Source organism: Misgurnus anguillicaudatus, chromosome 3, assembly GCF_027580225.2.
Source record: "Misgurnus anguillicaudatus chromosome 3, ASM2758022v2, whole genome shotgun sequence".
NCBI classification, from domain to species: domain Eukaryota; kingdom Metazoa; phylum Chordata; class Actinopteri; order Cypriniformes; family Cobitidae; genus Misgurnus; species Misgurnus anguillicaudatus.
This window is the reverse complement of record NC_073339.2, coordinates 25,298,626-25,319,098: the sequence shown is the minus strand read 5'-3', so window position 1 is coordinate 25,319,098 and position 20,473 is coordinate 25,298,626. Positions and strand designations below refer to the sequence as shown.

At 39.2% G+C, this 20,473-nt stretch overlaps 1 long non-coding RNA gene across 1 annotated transcript in view; it reads right to left on the bottom strand.

Moving 5' to 3' along the window:
* LOC141361808 (uncharacterized) overlaps positions 1-20,473 on the bottom strand; it is a 36,448-nt gene that overhangs the window by 640 nt on the left and 15,335 nt on the right. The window contains exon 3 of the long non-coding RNA XR_012367961.1: positions 17,555-17,597. This is a non-coding gene — a long non-coding RNA (uncharacterized lncRNA). The remainder of the gene's footprint in view (positions 1-17,554; positions 17,598-20,473) is intronic.

Below are 20,473 nucleotides of genomic sequence, written 5' to 3'. Positions count from 1 at the left end.
TGGATGGGTGAAGTGCAGAGACAAACATTTCTTTTCGCTTTTTTCATGTCTTTTTTCCTTACACGGAGGTCCTACGGATGTAAACATTTAGACGTGCAGAAGACGTCGCAAAAAAGACGTCGCCTGGCGTTACAAAACAACCCCTTTTATGTACCGAATTCGAACGTCCAAAAATTACATGAAAAAGACGTCATTCTGACGTCACTTTGCGCAGTGGGAATTAGTGATGCGCGGGTCGTCTCGTAACCCGCGGGCCCCGCGGGTAACCCGCGGGTCGGGTTGGGGCGGGTAAAGAAATTGTAACTTTAATGCGGGGCGGGTTGGGGCGGGTCATTAAAAACAAAATTAAAAAACTGATATGTTGCGTCTAATTCCCTGTAGCATATATATTAAATATTTGGGAATATATATTTTTTACATTTAATTACGTTCTTTGATAAGGTTAAATTACGTAGGCCTATGTGGCAACGTAACTTCCGCAACGTAACTTTCGCAACATAACTTGATATCAGGGCCGTGCACAGACCTTTTGAGGGGCATGTGCTGAAACTGAAAAAGGGCACCCACTCCAAATAAATATCACATAATAATCATCTTAAAAGCTTTATATTTATTCACTATTAATGATTGAAGAAATCACTATTAATGAATGAAAAATGACATTTTATGATAGCTTGGCATTATGCAGTGCATATCTGGCCTTGTAAGTTGGCTTTAACAATTTACATCCTGGGTGTTTGTCTGTATTAGGCCTATTTGTAGTCATGTGTTTGTGAAGTGCTCTTGTGTACTCGCTCTTATTTAATTGTAGAATATATTAATTTTTCCTCTGCTTACATACATAAAGTTAAATAAAATATGTTTGAAGAAAAAAAGGTATTCTGTTTGGTTTTATAAGCTAATTTTTATTATTTGGTTAACATGTTTATGTATGTGATTGAGAAGAGGGGGAAATAGAAGATTAAAGATCAAAATAGGAGATTATACTACACTATAGCCATACCATTAGCATATTCAACATGTATCTGCCTACCTGGCAAAAACTGTGCTGAGGACCAGGAACCTTGGTCTTTTGAAGGTGCAAATAACTGCATTACTAAATACTAAATAGACTTAACTCTATGCAGTTGATTTCAGAATAAAAAGTTATGAACCAAATAATCATACAACTCCCTTGACTAATTCAAGGCATAAGGTACATACATATACAATAAGTTATATCCTGATAGCATACTGTAATGAGTGACAGGGCAATATAATGTACATACTTGTATGATCCTTTACACGTTTCTCGTCTCTATCCAGTTTTCCTAACTGGGCTTCTGATGTCTTTCTAATCTGTAATGTTTTTGGTGTTTATGTAGGCTAAACATTTACCCGCGTGGGCTCGTCTTCTCGCGTGAGATGTGTTGACTTTAGTTAAACGATTGAGACGCGTCATGCAAAAAAAGCGGTAAAAACCCGACCTAGCATTCCGTATTGTTGTCACGAGTGCCCTTCACATGCGTGAACACTTTTTAAAAACTGCTTGCGCTTTGTCAAAAACTCCATTTGGTCGCAGTTTGGAGCCCTTGGTGCCCCCTGATTGCCCACTCGCCCAATCCCGTCTATGGATAATTCGGCTCTGCTCAAATTTATAAAACATGCGCCGTTATAAACATACTAGTGTTTCTTTCGTAATGAAACAGCATTGTACTCAAACAACAAGAAACTTATTTACCGTTGCAAGACGTTCAGCTGCTCTGACTGGCTGAATCCGAAACCGCATACTGCCATACTATATAGTAGGCAAAAAGCAGTAGGCGAACGAATAGTATGTCCGAAACCTCAGTATACGTAAAAGTGTAGGCGAGAATTAGCGGGATTTTGGACTATTTCTCGCGAGATTCAGAGGCACGTGTACTTGAGTATTGTCCGAAACCGCCTACTTACTGAAAATGTAGTAGGGGAAACAGCACGTGAACAGAGTAGTACGTCCGAATCCTCAGTATCCATAAAATCAGTAGGCGACAAATCCCCGGAGGCCCTACTGAGTCCGCCCCTATTCTGAAGCGTGCATCGGATGGACACTTCTATCTCAGCTTTCCCATGATGCCACGGGAAAGCAAAGCAATCTGTTTCAATACTTAATAAATCCGGTTAATGCAAAGACAGACGGAGATCTTACAGCAACTCCATGCTCTTTATTATAACAACAACATCCGGGTCACCCCGCACTTTTCATAATACAAGTTCCTTGTAACAGTGTTTCCAGTTTAACAGTATACATATTGTTACATCTTTCTTCTTCTTTTTTTTTTTTTTTTTTTTTTTTTACATTAACTCTATAAACAATGTCAGTACCGTGACTTACCCTTTGAACAGTACAATTAATCAGATGAACCATAACTAATTAGTAATGAGTTTTTCCAAACATATATATATAAACATATATATATATATATATATATATATATATATATATATATATATATATATATATATATATATATATATATATATATATATATATATATATATCAAACATATATTAATAAGTACCACACTTCCCTGAGTTACTGGTCAAGTGCCTTTATGTTCTCATTCAAAGTCTTTTAGGTATGCAGGCCTTTTAATAGGCCTTCCACTTCTTGAACAGGGAGTGTGTTGTTGTGTTGGGGCAGACTGTTCCAGGCTTGTTTCAACAGTCTCTGTATTGCAGTCATTCTCAGACCCTCCAGGGAAATTAGATCTTCCTGACAACACAGGCTCTTTTCCTGGTTCATCCCTTTTTTGTGGATCCTCACAAAGATCCTTACTCAATCGCAGATGTTTTCTGTTCCTTCTCAGTACTTGTCCATTTTCCATCCTAATTTCATATGATCTTTGTTCGACAGGCCTTATCACTGTTGCTTTTGGCCACCATTGTGTTGGTCCTGTCAACGGCTGGACTCTCACTTGATCTTTGTAATGCAGCTCTTTTAGATCTTTTGCTGTTTCATCATAGTAGTCTGCTTGTCTCTGTTGCCTATTTTTGTAGTTTCCTGCCTTAAACATAAGTCCTGGGCGAAGCAAACTCTCACACATTGGGAGTAGTGTTTTAGTGCGTCGACCCATCAGTGCCATTACTGGGCTACTATCTGCACCCTGGCTTGGTGTATTTCGATGATCCAACATTGCCAGGTAGGGGTCAGACCCAGCTCTTTTCGCTTTAGCCATTAGCCTCTTTGCACTTTTCACAGCTGACTCCACCTTACCGTTACTTTGCGGATATCCTGGTGAGGAGGTTTTATGTATAAAGTCCCAGGCTTTGCTGAATTTCTTGAACTCATCTGAAGAATATTGGGGTCCATTGTCTGAAAACACAATGTCTGGAATTCCATATCTTGCAAAATGTGCTTTTAATTTGCGTATGACAGTCTTTGACTCTGTATTTTCCAAATGATCCACCTCCCAAAAATTGGACAAGTAATCCACTGTGATCATGTAATCACGGTCATTACAATGAAATAAGTCTGTCCCAATCTTTTCCCAGGGCCGAGTTGGCTCTTCATGTGGCCTGAGGGTCTCTTTCTGTTGCTTTACACCCCATGCTGAACAAATACTGCACTGTTCCATAAATGTTTTCAATTGTGCATTCATGCCTGGCCAATATACACACTCACGGGCTCTTCTTAAACACCCTTCAATTCCAATGTGAGAGGAGTGGATTCTTTGCATTACTTCCCATCTCAATGCTGATGGTACAATGACTCGCTCCCCTCTAAAGATAATCCCATTCTGCACACTCAGTTCATCTCTTATATGGAAGTACTTGGTCACATCCATTGATAGGTGTTCCTTCCCCTCAGGCCAGCCCTGTAGTATCACGTTTTTCAAAGACTGGAGCTCTGTGTCTAAATCTGTGGCTCTCTGTATGGCCAGTGTTCTTTCCTTAGATACAGGCAGATAGGTCACCATGTTGATAGACTCCACTTCAGACTCTACTTTGCCTCTCTCCTGGTCTCTGCAATAGGCTCTGCTTAGAGTATCAGCCAGCAGTAGGTGTTTGCCTGGGCAGTACTGAAGTCTCACTTGATACCACTGAAGACGCATGAGCATGCGTTGTAATCTTTTTGGTGCGCTTAGAAGTGGCTTGGTCATGATACTCTCCAGTGGTTTGTGGTCTGATTGCACGTCCACACTCCGTCCGTATGTAAAGTGATGAAATCTTTCCATCCCATACACCACTGCCAGCAATTCTTTTTCTATTTGTGCGTAGCCTTTCTCCGTTTCCGTTAGAGCTCTGCTGGCGTATGCAATGGGCTGTCCTCCTTGCAGGAGTGCCGCCCCTAATCCACTTTCTGATGCATCACATTGCAACACAAGCTGCTCTGAGGGGTCGTAATATCTGAGCACTGGGGTCTGTGAGAGAACTTTCTTGATCTTCTCAAAAGCCTGTGCCTGACTGTCTGACCACTCCCATACCGCATCCTTCTGGGTCAATTGTCGCAGAGGTTCTGTGAGATCAGAGGCATGGCTACAAAATTTGGCAAGGTAATTAATCATGCCTAACAAACGCTGCACCCCTTTTGTGTCAGTAGGCCGTGGCATCTGTGTAATGGCTGACACTTTTCCTGGGTCTACTTTAACTCCATCTGATGTGAGTAGATGTCCTATATAGGGGACCTCCTTTAATCTCAAGCGCATTTTTTCTGGGTTCAGTTTTACATGCCGTGTCCTGCACCTGTCCAGCAGTATCCTCAAATTGTTGTCATGATCTTTTATTGCATCCTCATCATTGTCTCCTTTTCCTATCACCAGGATGTCATCTGCAATGATTTTTACACCAGGTATTCCTTCCATCACTTGGTTCAATTTTCTTTGGAAAATTTCTGGTGCCGGGCTAATACCCATTGGCATCCGAAGCCATCGATAACGTCCCATTGGTGTGGCAAATGTCGTTAGGAGGCTCGATTTTTCCTCCAGTTGTATGTGCCAAAATCCATTTTTTACATCGCAGACTGAAAAAACTCGAGCTCCGTTCAGATCTGGTAGTACATCCTCAATTGTTGGTAATGGATAATGGTGCCTTTTGAGAGCTTTGTTAAGCGGCTTTGGATCAATACACACACGCAGCTTTCCTGAGGGTTTCTGCACTACGACCATGCTGCTGATCCAGTCTGTACTTTGTTCCACGGGTGCTATAATGCCTCGCCTTTGCAGGTGTATTAGTTCTTTTTTTAGAGGTTCATACAGAGCTGTGGGAATCCTCCTTTTGGGTAGTTTCACTGGTTCTACTTGCTCATCTATTTCTAATTTAAGCTTTCCTTCCAGTAATCCATCCCCTTCAAAAACGTCAGCGTATTCCTGTTTTATTCGCTCCACAGACCACTGTTGTGGCTCCTTGCTGGTCTCTATAGCCATGATATTGTGATGTACTACATTGATCAGCTGCATTTCTTGGCAGGCTTTGCTACCCAAGATTGGTCTGTATGTATTGTTCTCTACCACAATGAATTTAAGCCTGTATTCTTTTCCATTGCATGGATTTTTTACCTGCAGCATGCACTGTCCCAGTGGAGTCAGCGTGGTTTTGTTGTACATTAGTAAGACCTGGTTGCAAGCCTGTAAATGTGTACCTTTTGTTAAATTTACAGGGATTACATTACATGTGGCTCCACAGTCTAATTGGAATCGAACCGCTTTTTTGTTGATCTGCAGGGTTGCATACAGAGCTGCATTCTGACCTTTGTCACCCTTCACCATGTTAATACTGCCCCCTACTGTGCTCAAGGTTATGCTTAGTATTTCATCCTCACTTTGTGATTCCATATCCTGTTGCTCTATTGCCATGACTGTTTTTTTTCCTGCTGAACCGCATGCTCTTACATACCGCTGCAAAGTGGTTGTTTTTCCCACACGCTTTGCACTTTAGTCCAAAAGCTGGGCACTTTTCCTTTTTCTTTTCATGTTTACGGCCACAGTATCTGCACTGTATGATACCACAATCCACGGAGTATTCTGCTTTGTCTCTCTGTCTCTCTCTTGTTGACATTGCATGTACTGTTGCTGGCATTTGTGTCTCTATTACTTTGGCTCGTTGTCTTGAAAGCTCTGCAGCTCTTCCTATCTGTAAGCACTTTTCCAGACTGAGGTCAGGCTCTCTAAGTAGGCGCTCTCTTAGCTGTGAGTCCAAAGTCCCACACACAATTCTGTCTCTGATAAGAGAGTCTGTTATCATCCCAAAATTGCACGTCGCTGCCATTGTCCTTAATTCAGTTACATATTTATCCAAACTTTCCTCTTGACCTTGGTTACGAGTAAAGAAATTGTATCTTTCCACAGTTTCATTTTTTTTCGGGTCACAAAATCCATCCAGTTTTGCGATTACTTCATCAATCAATAACCCCTCTAAATCCGGTCCGACACCGATGGTTTTGCACACTTCACGTCCTTTTTCTCCAATCAAGTAATGTAGCAGTTTTACCTTATAATCATCCGTTTTGTCTCCCATCGTCAGATCTACGTATAAACCGAATTCTTCCTTCCATCTGTTCCATACAAGTGACAAGTTGGAGTCATCAAAGTCAATTTTTCCTGGCGGTTTTAATGCACTCTCCATTCTGGCACTGTTGCGGGTGATTACTCACTGTGAAAACTTTGTTGGTTTGTGCAGCCGTCGTAGCGAACACTCAGGTGCTCTCCCTCATGAACAGCGGTTAAATCCACATTTGCGTGTCTCTCGGTTCCGTACATTGACGAAAAAATTTGTTATACCTCATTAGTTTTCATTATTTGCCGTTATTTACCGCTGCCACCATGTTTCAATACTTAATAAATCCGGTTAATGCAAAGACAGACGGAGATCTTACAGCAACTCCATGCTCTTTATTATAACAACAACATCCGGGTCACCCCGCACTTTTCATAATACAAGTTCCTTGTAACAGTGTTTCCAGTTTAACAGTATACATATTGTTACACAATCGACCGGAGACTAACCAATCGGGTGATTTTGATACGTTACACAGGACTGTTCCTCAGCACCCTGACTTCACGCACAGACCCAGGATATACCACAAAGTTATCAGCTGATTCATGAAAATAAAGCTATGTAGAATTGTCACAGCTATGTTGAGCTAACAGTAAATATGTAATGGTTTGTTAGAAAAATACATTTGAATAAAGTTTTGTTTCATATGGGATTCACTTCAATACGTTTTCATTTATTGTGATGGTTTTATTCATTCATTTTTTATTCATGTTTCCTGTCGTTTTAAGTAAATACAAGAGATTGCTTCACTAAAATGTATATAATCACATTGCCATTGTTTGTATTCCAGCACAGCTGTCATCTGACAGTAGATATTAAATTACAATCTGCTTGTTTTACTTATTTTGTCCCCTACAAAATAATGTGTAATATATCTGTAACACTGTTACAGATCAAGTTACTGATGCAATCAGGTGTTAGTGCACCTGTCCCTCATACACACGCATACGTTTTCATGTCTGTTATTAGGTTTGTTCGAGTTTATGCACCGCTGTAAGAACCAACAGCTGGATGACATCAAAGCACCGCGAGAGCGATTCCAGAAACCACACGGAGAACTCTGATTTCGAGTTGCTCTCGCGGCACTGTGATGTCAACCCCCTGTCGGTTCCTGTGGTTCCGCATGAACTCGAACAAGTCTACTACGTCATATGTCACATGATAACGTCAACATGGCGAATGCTGTACATACTTAACGCGAACGTACATACTGCCTTAGCGCACGTTAAGTAGGTACCCAATGAAATTCAGTACCTACACAGTAAGTATGCGATTTCGGATTCAGCGATCGACTGCTGTGTGGAACTTCAGCTCGCTGCACTCAGGGGGCGGAGTAAAGAGGTTTGACAGACAGTTTGAGCGGATCCAAAAAGATTTCGTTTTTTAATAATTTTATTTGATAAATATATTTGTAAAACACACAGACAGACGTAAATGGTTGACAACAGCATTAATTTATATATTAAAAAAATAATAAAACACCTCCAAAAAAAGGGCACTTTGGAGTGTAAGGACAAAAAGGGCATGTGTTCTGCACAGGTTGAGCCCTATCTGTGCACGTGCCTGCTTGATATCCCCAAACCTTTGACGTCACGGAAGCGCCAAGCTCCCGCTGGCTGCCAGCCACAACAACAAAACAAACGGAGAATTAAAAGATGAAAGACGATCTGCAGGAGAAATTAAGGTAGGGAATTTGTGAATAGATAATACAAATGCTGCTTTTTTGTGTGGTGATCTACTTTTAAAATGATAAAGCCGACAAGTTCTACATGCTAAAAACACTTTAAATGCGTGGACTATACTGCATATATCTCTACATTGGATTTAGGGATGTCACCATTACTCTATTTTAAAAAAGTTAAAAAAAATCCTGGAGCACATGTCGAGTACTGTTTAAAATAGCGGAGATTTAGTGAAACAAACTTGAAAGAAAATTACAATAGTATCAGAAGCATATATCAGCACAACGCTGCCTCTCTCTCTCTCTCTCTCTCTCTCTCTCTCTCTCTCTCTCTCTCTCTCTCTTTCCCTCGTTCGCTCGCTCTCGCGTGCTTCAGCTCGTGCATGAAAGCAATGTCGGAAGTTTACACGACGAAGCTGCAGCGGGCAGGCATAAGGTTTATAAAAACACATATGAGAAGAAAGGCACAGCAACTCAAAAAGACTTAAGTGTTTCACAATTACTCATAATGCCAATTTTCCCGTGGAGGCATGGAGCAGCACGAGAATACACAGTTAACTTGTGCGATCTACCGGCATTGCCTTTGCGATCGATGTATTGGACACCCCTGGTTTATCATTATCCTATCTCTATATTAATATGACCATGCTGGTTTCTATGGGTCATTGGTGTATGTTGTTGCCAGTTTACATGGCGATGTAATCTAAAGTTTCCAAGCACTCTTAGGCTGAAATAAAGCCTCTTTTTATTTACATTACAAATGCCTTGTATGTCTATTTTAATGGTCGCGGGCGCGGGGCGGTGCGGGTTGTAAAAATAGATACAGTGTTGCGGTGCGGGTTGGGGCGGGCCAAATATTTCATAAAAGCGGGACCCGCGGGTTGGAAAAAACACCGACCCGCGCATCACTAGTGGGAATGTTATCAATAGTTGTCAGATAATAGCTATTGAAAGCGTGGATATTTTCTTCTTCAATGCTTGTGTTAGCCACGGATTGAAGATTGTAAACAGTTTATTTAATTTTAATTAACAGTTGAGTAAATTTTGGCCCCGAGTTAGATGTTAATTAACACTAAACCAGTCTAAAAATCAGTCCAGTTTCCCCAGCTGTAAACCCATTGGCTGTTAAACTCTTTTTTTTTTCTTATAATAAACTGACATGTTGATAACACATTCAGTTTATGTGTTTATGAGTACACTTTCAGAATGCTCTGTTACATGAAGATCCATACTGTATGCATCTGTGAGTGTGAGTGGTGCGTTGCGCTGGGACGAGTGAGCATAAGGGTGAGAGGGAAAAATCACAGTATACTCACTACAAAAATCTAGACTACACCACTGACCTTACTTAATGTGCAACTTTGTTTTTTTATAAATGTTTATAATTTCTTTTTGTTATTAGAGTTTTATTTGTTACAACGAGACTTGAGACTTGACTTGGACTCGAGCCCAGAGACTTCAGACTTGACTTGGACTCAAGCTCAAAGACTTCAGACTTGACTTGGACTCGAGGTCAAAGACTTCAGACTTGACTCGGACTCGAGCTCAGAGACTTGTGAACATCTCTGGTCTGTGATTGTTAATTAAGAAAGCTTGTAGCAATTGTTTTGTCGAATTAGACCCCGTCAGCCTTTTGTGGATGTAATAGTCGCTCTTGATGCTTTATGCTGATGCCGTAGCCCCTGATTGCCTCTTGCATATGCATTTCAACGTAAATTACTTTCATGGCACCACCAGCTTTTGATCAGGCCAGCATAAGGGGCGTCTCATTGTATGTGGCTATTTGCATACTAATTCCATATTGACTTGATTTCCAAGGTAATTAGAGACTCATCCAAGGCTTACTGGCAGAATAATTCTCTTACTTTTCTTTGCACTGACGTTTCGTTCATTGCGTGGGGTGTTGAGGTTGCAGTGCGCGTAAACAGAGCCCCCTGAAATGATCAAATTTGCCTTCCGTCAAATTATCTCGTAAATGAGAAGAAAATGACACTCCTGTCTTCAATTACTGGAAATGACAAAGGACTGCATAAAAACAAGCATCTTAAGCCATTCTTGATGCAAACGCTGCTCATTTGTTTGTAATGACTTCTCCTTAGACCTTCACTGCATGCAGACCATGCAAAACTGCACAGATATGGAAATGACTTAGGCCATTGATCATTGTTTTTTTCTGTCTGTGTAGGGCTGGTGCACTGAGAGCCTCTCATTGTCTACACTGTTACATGTCCTCAGTGATGCTGTGTCTGATTGGGTAATCAACATGCATTGATAAGGGTTACATGCAACCCTTATCGCATTGAGTTGAAATCAAGGGGTCAAGTGTGGTTAAGCATGGTCTGAAAAACCCCAACTTGTACATAATTTTGTGGGCTAAAAGCATGCTTTTTATTTATAGCCGTTTAAACTAACTGTGCAATCTGCAATAAAATATTTTTTGCATACAATTTAAATCATGAACAGTATAATGTATACTGTATATTCTGTTATATTTATGTAAACAATAAGTAAGGGATAATGTATAGGCAGCCGGTTGTTATTGCAGAATTAAGCAATAAGTGACAGTATGATCAGGTCACAAGGCGAAGCGGAGGGCCTTGTATTACACTGAAGGGGCTTATTTCACAGCTATTTACCTCAAAAGTAAGGTAAAGAGCATTAAATATTGATTTAAATTATTTTATTAGCTCATGTCTAACTAATGCAAACCTTCCATGAGGAAAACCTGTTTACTTTCAGTTTTAAGAGAAGACAAGACATTCAAACGAAGAAGCTATTTAGTTTAATTATTTGTAAATATAATGTCATATATGTTATTAAAAGACATTTACAATCACCTAAAGGATTATTAGGAACACCATACTAATACTGTGTTTGACCCCTTTCGCATTCAGAATTGCCTTAATTCTACGTAGCATTGATTCAGGTGCTGAAAGCATTCATTAGAAATGTTGGCCCATATTGATAGGATAGCATCTTGCAGTTGATGGAGATTTGTGGGATGCACATCCAGGGCATAAAGCTCCCGTTCCACCACATCCCAAAGATGCTCTATTGGGTTGAGATCTGGTGACTGTGGGGGGCATTTTAGTACAGTGAACTCATTGTTCAAGAAACCAATTTGAAATGATTCAAGCTTTGTGACATGGTGCATTATCCTGCTGGAAGAAGCCATCAGAGGATGGGTACATGGTGGTCATAAAGAGATGAACATGGTCAGAAACAATGCTCAGGTAGGCCGTGGCATTTAAACAATGCCCAATTGGCACTAAGGGGCCTAAAGGATGCCAAGAAAACATCCCCCACACCATTACACCACCAGCCTGCACAGTGGTAACAAGGCATGATGGATCCATGTTCTCATTCTGTTTACATCAAATTTTGACTCTACCATCTAAATGTCTCAACAGAAATCGACTCATCAGACCAGGCAACATTTTTCCAGTCTTCAACTGTCCAATTTTGGTGAGCTCGTGCAAATTGTAGCCTCTTTTTCCTATTTGTGCGTGTTGTGGCTTCACAAATGCTTTGCTGCATACCTCGGTTGTAATGAGTGGTTAATTTAGTCAAAGTTGCTTTTCTATCAGCTTGAATCAGGCGGCCCATTCTCCTCTGACCTCTAGCATCAACAAGGCATTTTTGCCCACAGGACTGCCGCATACTGGATGTTTTCCCTTTTCATACCATTCTTTGTAAACCCTACAAATGGTTGTGCGTGAAAATCCTAGTAACTGAGCAGATGTGAAATATTCAGACCGGCCCGTCTGGCACCAACAACCATGCCACACTCAAAATTGCTTAAATAACTTTTCTTTCCCATTCTGACATTCAGTATGGAGTTCAGGAGATTGTCTTGACCAGGACCACACCCCTAAATGCATTGAAGCAACTGCCATGTGATTGATTGATTAGATAATTGTGTTAATGAGAAATTGAACAAGTGTTCCTAATAATCTTTTAGGTGAATGTATATTATTTTTTTGTGCAATATTAAACTGAACCTGTCAAATTGATTTGCAGCATACGGGGTACTTTGTGGGCGGATGTTATCTGGGAAAAACAAACCTGCAAATGTTGCGACACCAATCAGAATCAACACTATGGTCGTGTGCTAATTTAATTGCCGTCTAAATCCAGATCTTAAGTTTATAAAAGGGGATCAATGAAAAAGTCATTCTGCACTTCCTTTTAGATCACTGAAAAGCACAGTATGGTCATGTGCTTTGCGTTTATTTTGCATCAATGAAACGGCTTTCTTTGCATGCATTTTAAACATTGGCACATTGGCAAGTGGGAGCTGATATAAATAAAGAGAAGAAAATCATGGAAACGTTAAATAATGTCTATTAGCAGCAACAAGTGCTAAATACATTTTTAAAATGTATTTAATTGCACAACAGTATACTGTAAATATAATTAAGTATACGGGTCATATTTGAGGCTGTTTACACTTGGCATTAACATGTGTTTTCGTCGATCGGATCACAAGTGGACGACGTTAATGCCAGGTGTAAACGGTGTTCAAAAAGTTTTGAGCTCGTCCACTTTCGACCACTTTCAACCACATCCAGAGGTGGTCGAAACCACTTTCGATCGGATCACATTGGAGTTGCGGAACACACATGTGGTTGAATGCGTTCGAACAGCCACACGCGACCGCCTTCTCTCCGCCCATTTATCTAATCTGGGATATTAAACACAAGTTTTACGTCTTTTTTGACTTCTGGCGTGAACATTCGGTGAACAGCGCTATTTTTAGCCTTTCATTGATAAAACTAAGCGGCTGATCTCCGTAGTTTCGTTTTGAAAGCGTGTGAAAGTTGCGCGTTCCTATTTCATCAATTGCGCTGAAAATTCAAAGAAAGCCCTTACATACTCATGTACAAAACACTGTGCAGCATGTTTACTTGCTAAACAAGCAGTGCACTCCGACATAATATTAGTTTGCGTCCATATAAACTCATAATTACTCCCTCTCGGGTTTGAATGACAGCAGAGAGACTCGCCCACCGTCTCACAAATCACCCCCTCATAGTATTCAGCACAGAAGCGGTCGAAAGTGGCGAAAGAGACGGATTTAAATACCAGGGGCCTCATTTATAAAAGTGCGACGTAGGAAATGTCCTAAATTTAATCTAAGACCATTTCTGAAATGATCGTAAGTGTGATTCAGAGAAAAGGAGCTTACGCACAAAAACCGTGCATACGCCTCTTTTCCAGATGTGCGGTTTTATAAATCACAAATGATCTTAAAATTGTGCGCAGCTGAAAGCTTTTAGAACTCCGCCTTGTAAACGCCCCTAATTTAATTCATTAGCATATAAATATTAAATTTTCAAAGGCCAAATTCAATGACTGCTACAATGGCGAGTGGAAAGAAAACATATTTGTTGTCGTTTGCTTAAGTTTTTAATATTTCTAAATTCTAACATGGAAACTTTATTGACATCACTCAAGTTAAGGCGATTATTAGTGGATCTTTTAATTCACGGGTTTCATTTAAATATAGTTTTACACGTAGGCTAAACGTAATATTTGTGTCTTTAAAGTTTTGTTTCAGTTTGCCATGCATCCTGCGCGGCGGTGTTAAAATAAGATATTTTCGACTTTAAAATTCAAAGATCCTATCTTAAACTGTCGGAATATATTCCATATGGATTCATTTGGATTTACAGATGTTTAACATTAAAATCGATGCATGGGAATAATTTATATTAATTTTTGAAATACCCATCATCACTCTTAAATGTCGCATGTCCCTTATTGTAGGATACATCGAGGCTTCACAATTTAGTTCCTTTCACGTCGTTTTAATCATTAAATTCGGTTTTACTTTCATTCAATAAAGCACATGTTCTGTAACATGTACATGTGCGTTAAACACCGCAAAACAATTTTGCTATATTTTTAAATATTTTTTGAAAAGATGACGAACTAGAAAATCGTTTCCTGAACATATCTTGGGCGCATTTTTTTGCATTAGAATAGGCCTACATTTTAAAATATCAAAATAGGCCAACATATTTTTAAAATATATTCTAAAACCTGGTTAAATTATTTTGGAGTAGCCTAGTAGGCCTTCTCCACAGTTTGTTCATTTTCTGTGTGCATCATTGTTGCATGTTTTTAGGTTTCTATTCTGAATAAACAAACAGCGCAGTTTACATGCTTCGTCCTTGTTGCATTATCTCATTAAGATAATTCTAAACAGATTTCTGTAATTCAAAAAACTCTGAATTGTAGTTGAGAATGTCACGGCGCACTGTTAAAACATTGTCGGTAATGTGTCGGTCGGGCTGGGCTCGGACACAACATGCAGGGGCTTCGGTTATGGTTTTTTGTGGCCGATCTAAGCTCTAATACAGATGATGTTGACGCTGTAAAAGTTTCGAATATTTATTTATTTTTTATCAAACATATTCAACACTTTTTTTACATTAGCCAGGGGATGAAAGAGAAAAATAATTAAATAAAAACATGGAAATGCTGACATACATTAATACACTGAGCAGCTTTCTTGTTTATCAGATTATTAATAGATTTTAGGTAGCCTATTGCTTAACTTCTAATAGAAAAATACGGAATAATGGTTTATAATCACCATATTTACATTTATTTATAATAAACGTTGCAAACAAAAGTAACACATTAATCAAATAATATTTCTTATGTAATAAGATATCATAAGAGAAAAAAACTAATTAAATATTTTCCAAAGTCTTAAGAAAAATATATGAATTCTAACAAAAGAGCACAAATCTAACAATTTTTTTTTTTGAATAAGGACAACTCCAAAACAAATGAAAAAATGTTTCTGCATGTTGACCACAAAAGGTACAAAACAAAAAGTTTTGAATATGCCTACCTGCAATACTGCAATATTGCCACAAGGAAACGTGCGTACGTCAAGTCGGAACCTGACGTGGAGGTAAGTACTTTTCCACGTCAAAGACAAGTTTTATAAATCTGAGCGTTTGAGTGGATTTGAGCGTACGCACGGTCTTAGATCAAATCTGTGCGTAAAAACGCTTTATAAATGAGGCCCCAGGTGTAAACGTAATGTGTCTCTCTCGTCCACTTGTGATCCGATCGATGAAAACACATCTTAATACCAAGTGTAAACAGCCCCTAAATGATCAAGTAGCCTAATTAACCACACATCCAGCTCATTTCAAGACGTTTCGAATTATAAACTCACACATCCACCACAAATGTATCTTCATCCCAATGCATGAGTTTTAGCGTGGAGGAGGCATGCAAATATTTTACAGACACCCTCATGAGAAACAATTATCATCCAAATAGGGGTTAATGTTCCGTTTTGTACCTTTATTCTGACAGTGTAGGACAAAATCAATACTGTACCTGCCATATTTTATAAACTCAAGAAATTCACAAAGGACTTTTAAATAAAACACTTTCTCCTCATAAATAGCCAATTTGGAGTACAGCTGAGTATAAAATTGTAGCACATTTGCTGTGTTGCTCTCTTTAGCAGTCGTCCGCATTAGCCTTAAGGTACTCTTAGGTTCAATGACTCACCACTGGTCTTTAAGGGGACAGGTCATTTTGTGTACAAACATGACTTTAAGATCCTTCAGTATGATGTGGTGCTTCGAACCATAAGCACATAGGCTTAATGTTTTTTACAGCCAGTGGTGGCCTGTGTGACACTGATGTTAAAGCATCTACCAGAGATGGGGACTCGAGTTTGAGACTCGGACTCGAGTGCGACTTAAGTCACACACACAGTGACTTCAGACTCGACTTGAGACTCGACCCTTAAAGACTTCAGACTCGACTCGGACTCGAGCCGCGCGACTCGTGAACAATGTTTATTTTTAGGAAACGTCTGATGAGCTCGCTGTCTTACCCCTCCCTCCGTTACCTACAACCTGCCCACGACGTGACACGTGACGTATCTGCTCCGCGTGCGCGGCCGCGAATAGAAGGCACCGGCTGCTGCTGTCCCGGTCCCACTCATCTGAAGCTTTGGGTAGTGCTGTGACAGATCCGCGGTTCACCTCGCATGCGATTCGCGGATTAATATGCAATTTAAATAGGGCAAGTTTATCATTAACTTGTTTCTAAGGCTTGCAATTGTTTAAATGGTTAAACAATTTAACCGCAAAAAGGCGCTCAATTGAGCAGATTTCTGTACGCACATGCGGTTAAGTGTGTCCGGTCCAGCTCCAGTCAGGTCCAGAGTTGCGCTACTTTGTGTCATACTGTAGTCCATTAACATACATTTGCTGAATAGAGCAATGAAAAACAATGTAACGTTTTTATGTGAAGCGACTGCTGCTCTTCCTGAAGCGCTCCGCCTGTGTTTGAACACGCGTTTCAGTGCCCTCAGTAGTGCACATACAGAGAGAAGTGTTTCAAAAGTAAAGCCAACATAAAATCTTTCTTTTCTTGACAGGGCACATACACACAAAATGATCTCACAGTATTCTTTTTCTAATAAAAACATTTTTGTTTTTGTCTTAAGAAACCAGTCAGAAACCAATCTGGGCTTATTTGTTCTTAATAAAGAGACAGTAACCTCAATTAACCTACTTAAGTCATTTATGTTAATCAAACAACCCAAGACAAACAGAAAATCACTTCTATTGCTCAAAAATAATAATAATAATATGTAATTTGTACAATAAAGACAGTGTTATTATCCATTTAATTTAATTTATGTACATAATGCTAATTTTAGACCTTACTTAACGTGCAACTATGTTCTTTTTTATAAATGTTTATAATTTCTTTATTTGTTATTAGAGTTTTATTTGTTACAACGAGACTTGAGACTTGACTTGGACTCGAGCCCAGAGACTTCAGACTTGACTTGGGCTCAAGCTCAAAGACTTCAGACTTGACTTGGACTCGAGCTCAAAGACTTCAGACTTGACTCGGACTCGAGCTCAGAGACTTGTGAACATCTCTGCCCTATTAAGGAAACAACAAAACAAAAAAGCAAACACATGAATTTCATTTTTTGCATGATGTTTAGATTATGTTTGGCTATAGGCATTAAGTTTAACTAACACAGTGGGTCACTGTTGATATTTACAGCATCTGATCATGGATTTCTCTGTTCCTTCTTAGCCTGTAATTCAAAAAGACTAAACACAGAAAGTATCTACCTAACAATTATGATATCAATGTTATTTATTACCCACAAGGAAGTATTTGAATCATAGACTCTGCATATGGTCTACTATGCATTTCTTTTATGACTGTCTAACCTTTGTGACTGTTGTAAGTAGTTAGAGAAATAAACAATAGAACTATAACAAATAACCAGGGGTAAAATAGCAATGTCAACACACTGATAAAAGCATCAATCAATGTTTACGTACACTTACTCCTTTTAAGCTTTTTTCTTATCAGGCATAAGCTTTGGTCCACCTGTAGGATAGAAGATTACAGTCCAGTCATATATCCACTAAGAAAAAAACTCATTAATAAAAAAAGACAAAATGCTTAGTTGTAATTTGTGCCTGGTACTAAACATGGGCATCAGAAACAAAAAAATGTGGGTGGGTTCAAAATATTAGATAGATAATTAGATATTAGATAGGGTAGATACCATTTTCTTGTATTCTGGTGCATTTTAATAAATAAGAAATGCTTTTATAACCTAAAAGCTTTGTTTAGCGTGTTGTGTTGTGGAAGTGCATCATGCAAAGTAGTAAAAACAAAATGGAGTTTAATTTATAGGGACTCTAAATTAGACAAGTGAAACGGATTTGAGGAAGCAGCAACTAAAACGTGGAACGCAGTTGAATTTATTAAGGCATTACTCTAGTGCAGTGTTCTTCAACCCTGGTTCTGGAGGACCTCCTTCCGGAATGTTTTAGATGTCTCCTTAATCAACACACCTGTTATAACTTATCAGCTTGTTAGGGAGACATTCTGGAAGGAGGCTGATAAGTTGGTTTAGGTGTTTTAAATAAGGAGACATCTAAAACTTTCTGGAAGGGGGTCCTCCAGGAGCAGGGTTGAAGAACACTGCTCTAGTGGAATAGACTTGATTGACGGTGCTCTGACAAGTGAAAAGACTAAAGGTACATTCACATAAGCGATTTTGTCGCTGTGTGTCGCTCATCTCTTCAAGAGGTCGTTTGGGGGTGTTTCTAAATCTGGTTGTCATAAACAAATGAGTAACGTCCACTCCAGTAACTGATAAGAGACGGATGACATGAACTCCACTGCTTCGCTCTCACTGGTAGTTGCTCCAGAAAATCGCTCATCATTTGCACAGTTAAGCTGCATTCAGACTAGCAGTAGCAGTGCGACACGATTTCATTGATTTCAATGGAAGCTTGGTGACTTCTGGCGACACGACCGACAATGACCGTTGGCTTCTGAATGGGTGTGTCAAAGTTGAGACAAGGTTGAGAAAAGATTAACTTTATACAAATGATGAGCTACTTTCTGGAGTGACTACCAATAAGAGCAAAGCAGTTGAGTTCCTGTCATCCATCTGTAGTCAGTTACTGGAGTGGACGTTAATCATTTGTTTATGACAACTAGATTTAGACACTCCCCTAACGACCTATTTGAAAGAGACGAGCGGCACATAGTAACAAAGTCACACGTAATATGTATGAGGCTTTAAACTTTTCTTAAATTTGTCGTCCGGCTGGACATGCCCAATCTGGTCGCCAAAGGTCACTGTCGCTCATGTCATTGAGCTGGCATTGAAATGAATGAGATCGTGTCGCTCTGCGCTAGTCACTGCTAGTCTGATTGCAGCTATATGCAAGTTTAAGATTAAGATGCATTCTGGTCGATCGGATTACAAGTGGACTACACTAAACACAGGTTTAAACAGTGTTCAAAACGTTTTGGGCTCATCCACTTTCGACCACATTCAGAGGTAGGCTTTCATTTTGTGAGCATGTAAAAGTTGTGCAAGCTTATTTCATCAATGGCTCTGAAATATCAGAGAAAGCTCTTACATAAACATGTACAAAACACTGTGCAGCATGTTTACTAACACCACAAGCAGCGACTTTGACATAATATTAGTTTGCGTCAATTTAAACCCGCCAATTCTCCCGCTCACTTTTAAACGAAAGCAGAGGGACTCTCTCAGTTTCTCACAGTAATTAGGATGAAGTGGTCGAAAGTGGACAAAACAGATCAAGTCAAGTCAAGGTTTATTTATATAGCACAGATTTAACACAACTGTAGTGTGTTAATCCATCTGTAAAACAGATACATTTAAATACCACCAATAATTACTCTACAAACATTATTTACATACACTCAAAAAATGGGTTTTGTAGCACTGTTCATTATACACAAATATATTTAGTTACATTAAAACATACACATTTATTTTTAAGACAAAATACAAGTGTAATGTGTTATGCTAAATCAATTTGTTATTCACTCTAGTTTATCTAACTACCTATCTTTAAACTAAAGTAATTGGTTTACTTTTGCGATTCAAACTACCGGATGTGACGTCATTTAACGACTTCCACGAAGACGGCGCGGAGCTCTGGCGCGCAGGTGATGGTGTTTCCGGTAAGTGAACTAAATATGTTTTTTCTTCAATCTATCTTAAAACATTGTTGAGGCAACTTTATTTTATGTTGAAGTCGATGGTGTTTGTGTTCGATGGTGATGATTTCACGTCATTTGTGCAGCGGTGAGGTAAAGTGTGTTATTTGTGCGTTTCAAATGTAATGGAGTGCTTCACGCGATCTGTCGTGTGACGTGTTTAAACCGTATTAAACGTGATGTACTTGTGTTTAAACGGTATTAAACGTGTTGTTCATTTTCGGGTCATTTTTAGTGTTTTATGATAGCAGCAGTGTTGTAAACTGTGTGATTTGTGCGTTTCAAAATGAATGAATTAATTCACGTGTTCGTGGTGAGTTGAACTTCGATTTTCTGTCGTGTTCCGGTGGTAACGTTAGCCATTGAACTTGTTTTACTGGTGATAATACTAGTTTTTGAAACGTATTTTCCTGTGTTTAGTCAGAGCATTTTCTCAAGGGGTTCTTAAAGTTTATTTTTTGTTGTTACTCTGAATGAATATTTACTTAAAGTTATGTTGAAATGTAAAATTTGTGATCTAAATTACTAAAACATTAAAGACTGCTGCACGTGCGTTGTGGGGTTATCATAGATATCATTTTACATATTCAAATTGATATATTCAAGACATGTTATGCTCTACTTGTTCATTTAAGTAGGAATTATGCTACAGATGTAATATTGCATGACGACAAAGGCCCACATTCACTTGTAATTTGTGTGCATGGCAT